The sequence below is a fragment of the Diachasmimorpha longicaudata genome, chromosome 4, assembly GCF_034640455.1.
Source record: "Diachasmimorpha longicaudata isolate KC_UGA_2023 chromosome 4, iyDiaLong2, whole genome shotgun sequence".
NCBI classification, from domain to species: Eukaryota; Metazoa; Arthropoda; class Insecta; order Hymenoptera; family Braconidae; genus Diachasmimorpha; species Diachasmimorpha longicaudata.
In genome coordinates, this window is record NC_087228.1 from 3,029,466 (window position 1) to 3,039,927 (window position 10,462).

A 10,462-nucleotide genomic window follows, 5' to 3' on the forward strand; every position below is an offset into this window, starting at 1 on the left:
TTAGGAATATAATAGCTAGGGTAATTTGGCCGGCTCCAGTCGATTGGTGAGACGATTTCCGATTTTTCTAGTATTCCCGGAATTTTCTAAAATAAATTTTTTCGTTCTTCGCGTTTTTCTCGGCTCCAATGGCTCCTAGAGCAAATAGGGCCCGGATTTGGACTCATGCCGTGTGTCGCCCCTGACTTTGGAATTATCATAGCTAGGACAATTTGCCTAGCGCCATTGGATTCGTGAGACGATTTCCAATTTTTCTTGGGGTCCGCGAATTTTCTAAAGTCGATTTTTTTAGTTTTTCGCGTTTTTCTCGGCTCCTGGGCCTCCTAGAGCAAAACGGGCCCGGATTTGGACTCATACCGTTTTTCGTCCATATCTTTGGAAATATCATAGCAAGGACAATTAGGCTAGCGCCATTGGATTCGTGAGACGATTTCCGATTTTTGTAGGGCTCCGGGAATTTTCTAAAGTCGATTTTTTTAGTTTTTTGCGTTTTTCTCGGCTCCTGGGCCTCCTAGAGAAAAACGGGCCCGGATTTGGACTCATACCGTTATTCGCCCATATCTTTGGAAATATCATAAATTAGACAATTTGGCTAGCGCCATTTGATTGGTGAGACGCTTTCCGATTTTTGAAGGGCTCCGGGAATTTTGTAAAGTCGATTTTTTTTTTTTTCGCGTTTTTCTCGGCTCCTGGGCCTCCTAGAGCAAAACGGGGCCGGATTTGGACTCATACCGTTTTTCGCCCATATCTTGGGAAATATCATAGCTAGGTCAATTTGGCTGGCGCCAGTGGATTCGTGAGACGATTTCCGATTTTTCTTGGGGTCCGCGAATTTTCTAAAGTCGATTTTTTTAGTTTTTCCGCGTTTTTCTCGGCTCCTGGGCCTCCTAGAGCAAAACGGGCCCGGATTTGGACTCATACCGTTTTTCGTCCATATCTTTGGAAATATCATAGCTAGGACAATTAGGCTAGCGCCATTGGATTCGTGAGACGATTTCCGATTTTTGTAGGGCTCCGGGAATTTTCTACAGTGGATTTTTTTAGTTTTTCGCGTTTTTCTCGGCTCCTGGGCCTCCTAGAGAAAAACGGGCCCGGATTTGGACTCATACCGTTATTCGCCCATATCTTTGGAAATATCATAAATAAGACAATTTGGCTAGCGCCATTGGATTGGTGAGACGCTTTCCGATTTTTGAAGGGCTCCGGGAATTTTCTAAAGTCGATTTTTTTTTTTTTCGCGTTTTTCTCGGCTCCTGGGCCTCCTAGAGCAAAACGGGGCCGGATTTGGACTCATACCGTTTTTCGCCCATATCTTGGGAAATATCATAGCTAGGTCAATTTGGCTGGCGCCAGTGGATTCGTGAGACGATTTCCGATTTTTCTTGGGGTCCGCGAATTGTCTAAAGTCGATTTTTTTAGTTTTTCGCGTTTTTCTCGGCTCCTGGGCCTCCTAGAGCAAAACGGGCCCGGATTTGGACTCATACCGTTTTTCGTCCATATCTTTGGAAATATCATAGCTAGGACAATTAGGCTAGCGCCATTGGATTCGTGAGACGATTTCCGATTTTTGTAGGGCTCCGGGAATTTTCTACAGTGGATTTTTTTAGTTTTTCGCGTTTTTCTCGGCTCCTGGGCCTCCTAGAGAAAAACGGGCCCGGATTTGGACTCATACCGTTATTCGCCCATATCTTTGGAAATATCATAAATAAGACAATTTGGCTAGCGCCATTGGATTGGTGAGACGCTTTCCGATTTTTCTAGGGGTCCGGGAATTTTCTAAAGTCTTTTTTTTTAGTTTTTCGCGTTTTTCTCGGCTCCTGGGCCTCCTAGAGCAAAACGGGGCCGGATTTGGACTCATACCGTTTTTCGCCCATATCTTGGGAAATATCATAGCTAGGTCAATTTGGCTGGCGCCATTGGATTCGTGAGACGATTTCCGATTTTTCTTGGGGTCCGGGAATTTTCTAAAGTCGATTTTTTTAGTTTTTCGCGCTTCTCTCGACTCCTAGAGCAAAAAGGGCCCGGATTTGAGATCACACCGTTTTCCTTCCATATCATTGGGAATATAATAGCTAGGGGAATTTGGCCGGCGCCAGTCGATTGGTGAGACGATTTCCGATTTTTCTAGTATTCTGGGAATTTTCTAAAATAAATTTTTTCGTTTTTCGCGTTTTTCTCGGCTCCAATGGCTCCTAGAGCAAATAGGGCCCGGATTTGGGATCACACCGTTTTTCGCCCATATCTTTGGAAATATCATAGCTAGTACAATTTGGCTGGCGCCAGTGGATTCGTGAGATGATTTCCGATTTTTCTAGGGGTCCGGGAATATTCTAAAATCGATTTTTTTGGTTTTCGCGCTTTTCTCGGCTCTTAGACCAAAAAGGGCCCGGATTTGAAATCACACCGTTTTCCTTCCATATCATTGGAAATATAATAGCTAGGGGAATTTGGCCGGCGCCAGTCGATTGGTGAGACGATTTCCGATTTTTCTAATATTCCGGGAATTTTCTTAAATAAATATTTTCGTTTTTCGCGTTTTTCTCGGCTCCAATGGCTCCTAGAGCAAATAGGGCCCGGATTTGGGATCACACCGTTTTTCGCCCATATCTTTGGAAACATCATAGCTAGGACAATTTGGCTGGCGCCATTGAATTCGTGAGTCGATTTCCGATTTTTCTAGGGGTCCGGGAATTTTCTAAAGTCGATTTTTTAGTTTTTCGCGTTTTTCTCGGGTCCTGGGACTCCTAGAGCAAAACGGGGCCGGATTTGGACTCATACCGTTTTTCGCCCATATCTTGGTAAATATCATAGCTAGGTCAATTTGGCTGGCGCCATTGGATTCGTGAGACGATTTCCGATTTTTCTTGGGGTCCGGGAATTTTCTAAAGTCGATTTTTTTAGTTTTTCGCGCTTCTCTCGACTCCTAGAGCAAAAAGGGCCCGGATTTGAGATCACACCGTTTTCCTTCCATATCATTGGGAATATAATAGCTAGGTGAATTTGGCTGGCGCCAGTGGATTCGTGAGACGATTTCCGATTTTTCTAGGGGTCCGGGAATTTTTTAACGTCGATTTTTTTAGTTTTTTGCGTTTTTCTCGGCTCCTGGGCCTCCTAGAGCAAAACGGGCCCGGATTTGGACTCATACCGTTATTCGCCCATATCTTTGGAAATATCATAGCTAGGACAATTTGGCTAGCGCCATTGGATTCGTGAGTCGATTTCCGAGTTTTCTAGGGGTCCGGGAAATTTCTAAAGTGGATTTTTTTAGTTTTTCGCGTTTTTCTCGGCTCCTGGGCCTCCTAGAGGAAAACGGGGCCGGATTTGGACTCATACCGTTATTCGCCCATATCTTTGGAAATATCATAAATAAGACAATTTGGCTAGTGCCATTGGATTGGTGAGACGCTTTCCGATTTTTCTAGGGGTCCGGGAATTTGCTAAAGTCTTTTTTTTTAGTTTTTCGCGTTTTTCTCGGCTCCTGGGCCTCCTAGAGCAAAACGGGCCCGGATTTGGGCTCATACCGTTTTTCGCCCATATCTTGGGAAATATTATAGCTGGGTCAATATGGCTGGCGCCATTGGATTCGTGAGACGATTTCCGATTTTTCTTGGGGTCCGGGAATTTTCTAAAGTCGATTTTTTTAGCTTTTCGCGCTTCTCTCGACTCCTAGAGCAAAAAGGGCCCGGATTTGAGATCACACCGTTTTCCTTCCATATCATTGGGAATATAATAGCTAGGGGAATTTGGCCGGCGCCAGTCGATTGGTGAGACGATTTCCGATTTTTCTAGTATTCCGGGAATTTTCTAAAATAAATTTTTTCGTTTTTCGCGTTTTTCTCGGCTCCAATGGCTCCTAGAGCAAATAGGGCCCGGATTTGGGATCACACCGTTTTTCGCCCATATCTTTGGAAACATCATAGCTAGGACAATTTGGCTGGCGCCATTGAATTCGTGAGTCGATTTCCGATTTTACTAGGGGTCCGGAAATTTTCTAAAGTCGATTTTTTTAGTTTTTCGCGTTTTTCTCGGCTCCTGGGCCTCCTACAGCAAAACGGGCCCGGATTTGGACTCATACCGTTTTTCGTCCAATTTGGCTGGCGCCATTGGATTCGTGAGTCGATTTCCGATTTTTCTTGGGGTCCTGGAATTTTCTAAAGTCGATTTTTTTAGTTTTTTGCGCTTTTCTCGGCTCCTAGACCAAAAAGGGCCCGGATTTGAAATCACACCGTTTTCCTTCCATATCGTTGGGAATATAATAGCTAGGGTAATTTGGCCGGCTCCAGTCGATTGGTGAGACGATTTCCGATTTTTCTAGTATTCCCGGAATTTTCTAAAATAAATTTTTTCGTTTTTCGCGTTTTTCTCGGCTCCAATGGCTCCTAGAGCAAATAGGGCCCGGATTTGGACTCATGCCGTGTGTCGCCCCTGACTTTGGAATCATCATAGCTAGGACAATTTGCCTAGCGCCATTGGATTCGTGAGACGATTTCCAATTTTTCTTGGGGTCCGCGAATTTTCTAAAGTCGATTTTTTTAGTTTTTCGCGTTTTTCTCGGCTTCTGGGCCTTCTAGAGCAAAACGGGCCCGGATTTGGACTCATACCGTTTTTCGTCCATATCTTTGGAAATATCATAGCAAGGACAATTAGGCTAGCGCCATTGGATTCGTGAGACGATTTCCGATTTTTGTAGGGCTCCGGGAATTTTCTAAAGTCGATTTTTTCAGTTTTTCGCGTTTTTCTCGGCTCCTGGGCCTCCTAGAGAAAAACGGGCCCGGATTTGGACTCATACCGTTATTCGCCCATATCTTTGGAAATATCATAAATTAGACAATTTGGCTAGCGCCATTTGATTGGTGAGACGCTTTCCGATTTTTGAAGGGCTCCGGGAATTTTCTAAAGTCGATTTTTTTTTTTTTCGCGTTTTTCTCGGCTCCAATGGCTCCTAGAGCAAATAGGGCCCGGATTTGGGATCACACCGTTTTTCGCCCATATCTTTGGAAACATCATAGCTAGGACAATTTGGCTGGCGCCATTGAATTCGTGAGTCGATTTCCGATTTTTCTAGGGGTCCGGAAATTTTCTACAGTCGATTTTTTTAGTTTTTCGCGTTTTTCTCGGCTCCTGGGCCTCCTAGAGCAAAACGGGCCCGGATTTGGGCTCATACCGTTTTTCGCCCATATCTTGGCAAATATTATAGCTGGGTCAATATGGCTGGCGCCATTGGATTCGTGAGACGATTTCCGATTTTTCTTGGGGTCCGGGAATTTTCTAAAGTCGATTTTTTTAGTTTTTCGCGCTTTTCTCGACTCCTAGAGCAAAAAGGGCCCGGATTTGGGATCACACAGTTTTCCTTCCATGCCATTGGAAATATAATAGCTAGGGGAATTTCGCCGGCGCCAGTGGATTGGTGAGAAGATTTCCGATTTTTCTAGGGGTCCGGGAATTTTCTAAAGTCTTTTTTTTTAGTTTTTCGCGTTTTTCTCGGCTCCTGGGCCTCCTAGAGCAAAACGGGGCCGGATTTGGACTCATACCGTTTTTCGCCCATATCTTGGGAAATATCATAGCTAGGTCAATTTGGCTGGCGCCATTGGATTCGTGAGACGATTTCCGATTTTTCTTGGGGTCCGGGAATTTTCTAAAGTCGATTTTTTTAGTTTTTCGCGCTTCTCTCGACTCCTAGAGCAAAAAGGGCCCGGATTTGAGATCACACCGTTTTCCTTCCATATCATTGGGAATATAATAGCTAGGGGAATTTGGCCGGCGCCAGTCGATTGGTGAGACGATTTCCGATTTTTCTAGTATTCTGGGAATTTTCTAAAATAAATTTTTTCGTTTTTCGCGTTTTTCTCGGCTCCAATGGCTCCTAGAGCAAATAGGGCCCGGATTTGGGATCACACCGTTTTTCGCCCATATCTTTGGAAATATCATAGCTAGTACAATTTGGCTGGCGCCAGTGGATTCGTGAGATGATTTCCGATTTTTCTAGGGGTCCGGGAATATTCTAAAATCGATTTTTTTGGTTTTCGCGCTTTTCTCGGCTCTTAGACCAAAAAGGGCCCGGATTTGAAATCACACCGTTTTCCTTCCATATCATTGGAAATATAATAGCTAGGGGAATTTGGCCGGCGCCAGTCGATTGGTGAGACGATTTCCGATTTTTCTAATATTCCGGGAATTTTCTTAAATAAATATTTTCGTTTTTCGCGTTTTTCTCGGCTCCAATGGCTCCTAGAGCAAATAGGGCCCGGATTTGGGATCACACCGTTTTTCGCCCATATCTTTGGAAACATCATAGCTAGGACAATTTGGCTGGCGCCATTGAATTCGTGAGTCGATTTCCGATTTTTCTAGGGGTCCGGGAATTTTCTAAAGTCGATTTTTTAGTTTTTCGCGTTTTTCTCGGGTCCTGGGACTCCTAGAGCAAAACGGGGCCGGATTTGGACTCATACCGTTTTTTGCCCATATCTTGGTAAATATCATAGCTAGGTCAATTTGGCTGGCGCCATTGGATTCGTGAGACGATTTCCGATTTTTCTTGGGGTCCGGGAATTTTCTAAAGTCGATTTTTTTAGTTTTTCGCGCTTCTCTCGACTCCTAGAGCAAAAAGGGCCCGGATTTGAGATCACACCGTTTTCCTTCCATATCATTGGGAATATAATAGCTAGGTGAATTTGGCTGGCGCCAGTGGATTCGTGAGACGATTTCCGATTTTTCTAGGGGTCCGGGAATTTTTTAACGTCGATTTTTTTAGTTTTTTGCGTTTTTCTCGGCTCCTGGGCCTCCTAGAGCAAAACGGGCCCGGATTTGGACTCATACCGTTATTCGCCCATATCTTTGGAAATATCATAGCTAGGACAATTTGGCTAGCGCCATTGGATTCGTGAGTCGATTTCCGAGTTTTCTAGGGGTCCGGGAAATTTCTAAAGTGGATTTTTTTAGTTTTTCGCGTTTTTCTCGGCTCCTGGGCCTCCTAGAGGAAAACGGGCCCGGATTTGGACTCATACCGTTATTCGCCCATATCTTTGGAAATATCATAAATAAGACAATTTGGCTAGCGCCATTGGATTGGTGAGACGCTTTCCGATTTTTCTAGGGGTCCGGGAATTTGCTAAAGTCTTTTTTTTTAGTTTTTCGCGTTTTTCTCGGCTCCTGGGCCTCCTAGAGCAAAACGGGCCCGGATTTGGGCTCATACCGTTTTTCGCCCATATCTTGGGAAATATTATAGCTGGGTCAATATGGCTGGCGCCATTGGATTCGTGAGACGATTTCCGATTTTTCTTGGGGTCCGGGAATTTTCTAAAGTCGATTTTTTTAGCTTTTCGCGCTTCTCTCGACTCCTAGAGCAAAAAGGGCCCGGATTTGAGATCACACCGTTTTCCTTCCATATCATTGGGAATATAATAGCTAGGGGAATTTGGCCGGCGCCAGTCGATTGGTGAGACGATTTCCGATTTTTCTAGTATTCCGGGAATTTTCTAAAATAAATTTTTTCGTTTTTCGCGTTTTTCTCGGCTCCAATGGCTCCTAGAGCAAATAGGGCCCGGATTTGGGATCACACCGTTTTTCGCCCATATCTTTGGAAACATCATAGCTAGGACAATTTGGCTGGCGCCATTGAATTCGTGAGTCGATTTCCGATTTTACTAGGGGTCCGGAAATTTTCTAAAGTCGATTTTTTTAGTTTTTCGCGTTTTTCTCGGCTCCTGGGCCTCCTACAGCAAAACGGGCCCGGATTTGGACTCATACCGTTTTTCGTCCAATTTGGCTGGCGCCATTGGATTCGTGAGTCGATTTCCGATTTTTCTTGGGGTCCTGGAATTTTCTAAAGTCGATTTTTTTAGTTTTTTGCGCTTTTCTCGGCTCCTAGACCAAAAAGGGCCCGGATTTGAAATCACACCGTTTTCCTTCCATATCGTTGGGAATATAATAGCTAGGGTAATTTGGCCGGCTCCAGTCGATTGGTGAGACGATTTCCGATTTTTCTAGTATTCCCGGAATTTTCTAAAATAAATTTTTGATGTGAAACATCTATAGGCGCACCCCTAAACTGAATCGTTGGCCTGGCGATACTTGCCGTGGCGAGCATTCGCCAGGCTATACTAAGGTATGCCTATCTATATTCTGTGTAGTAGAGTGTACGGTGTGGCTTCTCACTCAGTTCGACGTTGTTGTTTACTACGGTACACATAACCTGCGTTTTATTTAATTTTTGACAATAAAATATGTGTGACAGTGATAACTCAGAAGATCAAAGTGATCAACCTTGTGCAAAGAAAGTGAAACTACACTATGGTATACTACCAAGTCATCAGTAAGTAGATCGTATTTTTCAAGTCTCCATAAATGTAATTATTATATTTTTATATTTAATTAATTATATTCATATTAATCATATTAATAATTTATATAAATTATATTAATATTATCTTCAATTAAGGATTCTTTTATTATTCATGAAGGAATTAATATAGAAAAATTTATTAATAAAATTTATACTTGCAAATCTTTAGTCATATATTGCAATAATTAACTAAGATTTGAGTTCATGAGTATATTGAAGCCACACTTAAATTTTTTTTTTTTGTGTATTTCAATATCATATTGTTTTAAATATTTCAGTTCCCAACAATCATCAGAAGGATCACAAAATATTATTATTGAAACTGGACGTCACCCTGATCAGTTAAACACAAGGCATACTATCAATGTTGTGTCAGACTTTATTAATCGAATAGTACCAGACTATTTTAAACTATTGCATCTATTGGAAATGTGTGTTCTTCACATGTTAAACTACAAGACGGAAGTGAATTAATTATGATTGTAATATACATTTCACCTAATAACAAAATGGATTATCTCATTTCATTTTTACATGAAAGGTTATTTCCTTATAGTCAAACAGGTTCAATAATTCTTAAAGCGAATAAACATAAACTACCATTATTTTTAGCTGCATATTTCAGTGTAAATTTTGCAAGAGCTGAATCAATGCCATTAACGACATTTCTTCAAAAAGAATTTCAATGGCAAATCAATAACGATCCAAAAGAATCTACTACCAAATATGGAACAACAATAGATGCTGTATTTGTGAGATATCTTGATGGTGTTTCATCCAATACTTTTGTAACGTACTTTAGTTATCATCGACCAATCGTCACAGTAATACCGGCAGAGGAAAAATCGAATATAACTATTATTGAAGCCACAGATGAAAATATTTAAATTGTGGCAACTTGATACTAATATCGAATTTTTATATCATGTAAATAAATGTTTATTAAATAAAGTTACCATTTACTGTAAGAATCTCGGAATACTTCATTTTTTCATTAGGCTATATTTAATTCCTGTAATAATATTATCTTTTATGCATATTACTTGTACACACACGATGTTTCACATCTGCCAGGCGTCCCATGACGGCTCATTTTTTTTCGTTTTTCGCGTTTTTCTCGGCTCCAATGGCTCCTAGAGCAAATAGGGCCCGGATTTGGACTCATGCCGTGTGTCGCCCCTGACTTTGGAATCATCATAGCTAGGACAATTTGCCTAGCGCCATTGGATTCGTGAGACGATTTCCAATTTTTCTTGGGGTCCGCGAATTTTCTAAAGTCGATTTTTTTAGTTTTTCGCGTTTTTCTCGGCTTCTGGGCCTCCTAGAGCAAAACGGGCCCGGATTTGGACTCATACCGTTTTTCGTCCATATCTTTGGAAATATCATAGCAAGGACAATTAGGCTAGCGCCATTGGATTCGTGAGACGATTTCCGATTTTTGTAGGGCTCCGGGAATTTTCTAAAGTCGATTTTTTCAGTTTTTCGCGTTTTTCTCGGCTCCTGGGCCTCCTAGAGAAAAACGGGCCCGGATTTGGACTCATACCGTTATTCGCCCATATCTTTGGAAATATCATAAATTAGACAATTTGGCTAGCGCCATTTGATTGGTGAGACGCTTTCCGATTTTTGAAGGGCTCCGGGAATTTTCTAAAGTCGATTTTTTTTTTTTTTCGCGTTTTTCTCGGCTCCAATGGCTCCTAGAGCAAATAGGGCCCGGATTTGGGATCACACCGTTTTTCGCCCATATCTTTGGAAACATCATAGCTAGGACAATTTGGCTGGCGCCATTGAATTCGTGAGTCGATTTCCGATTTTTCTAGGGGTCCGGAAATTTTCTACAGTCGATTTTTTTAGTTTTTCGCGTTTTTCTCGGCTCCTGGGCCTCCTAGAGCAAAACGGGCCCGGATTTGGGCTCATACCGTTTTTCGCCCATATCTTGGCAAATATTATAGCTGGGTCAATATGGCTGGCGCCATTGGATTCGTGAGACGATTTCCGATTTTTCTTGGGGTCCGGGAATTTTCTAAAGTCGATTTTTTTAGTTTTTCGCGCTTTTCTCGACTCCTAGAGCAAAAAGGGCCCGGATTTGGGATCACACAGTTTTCCTTCCATGCCATTGGA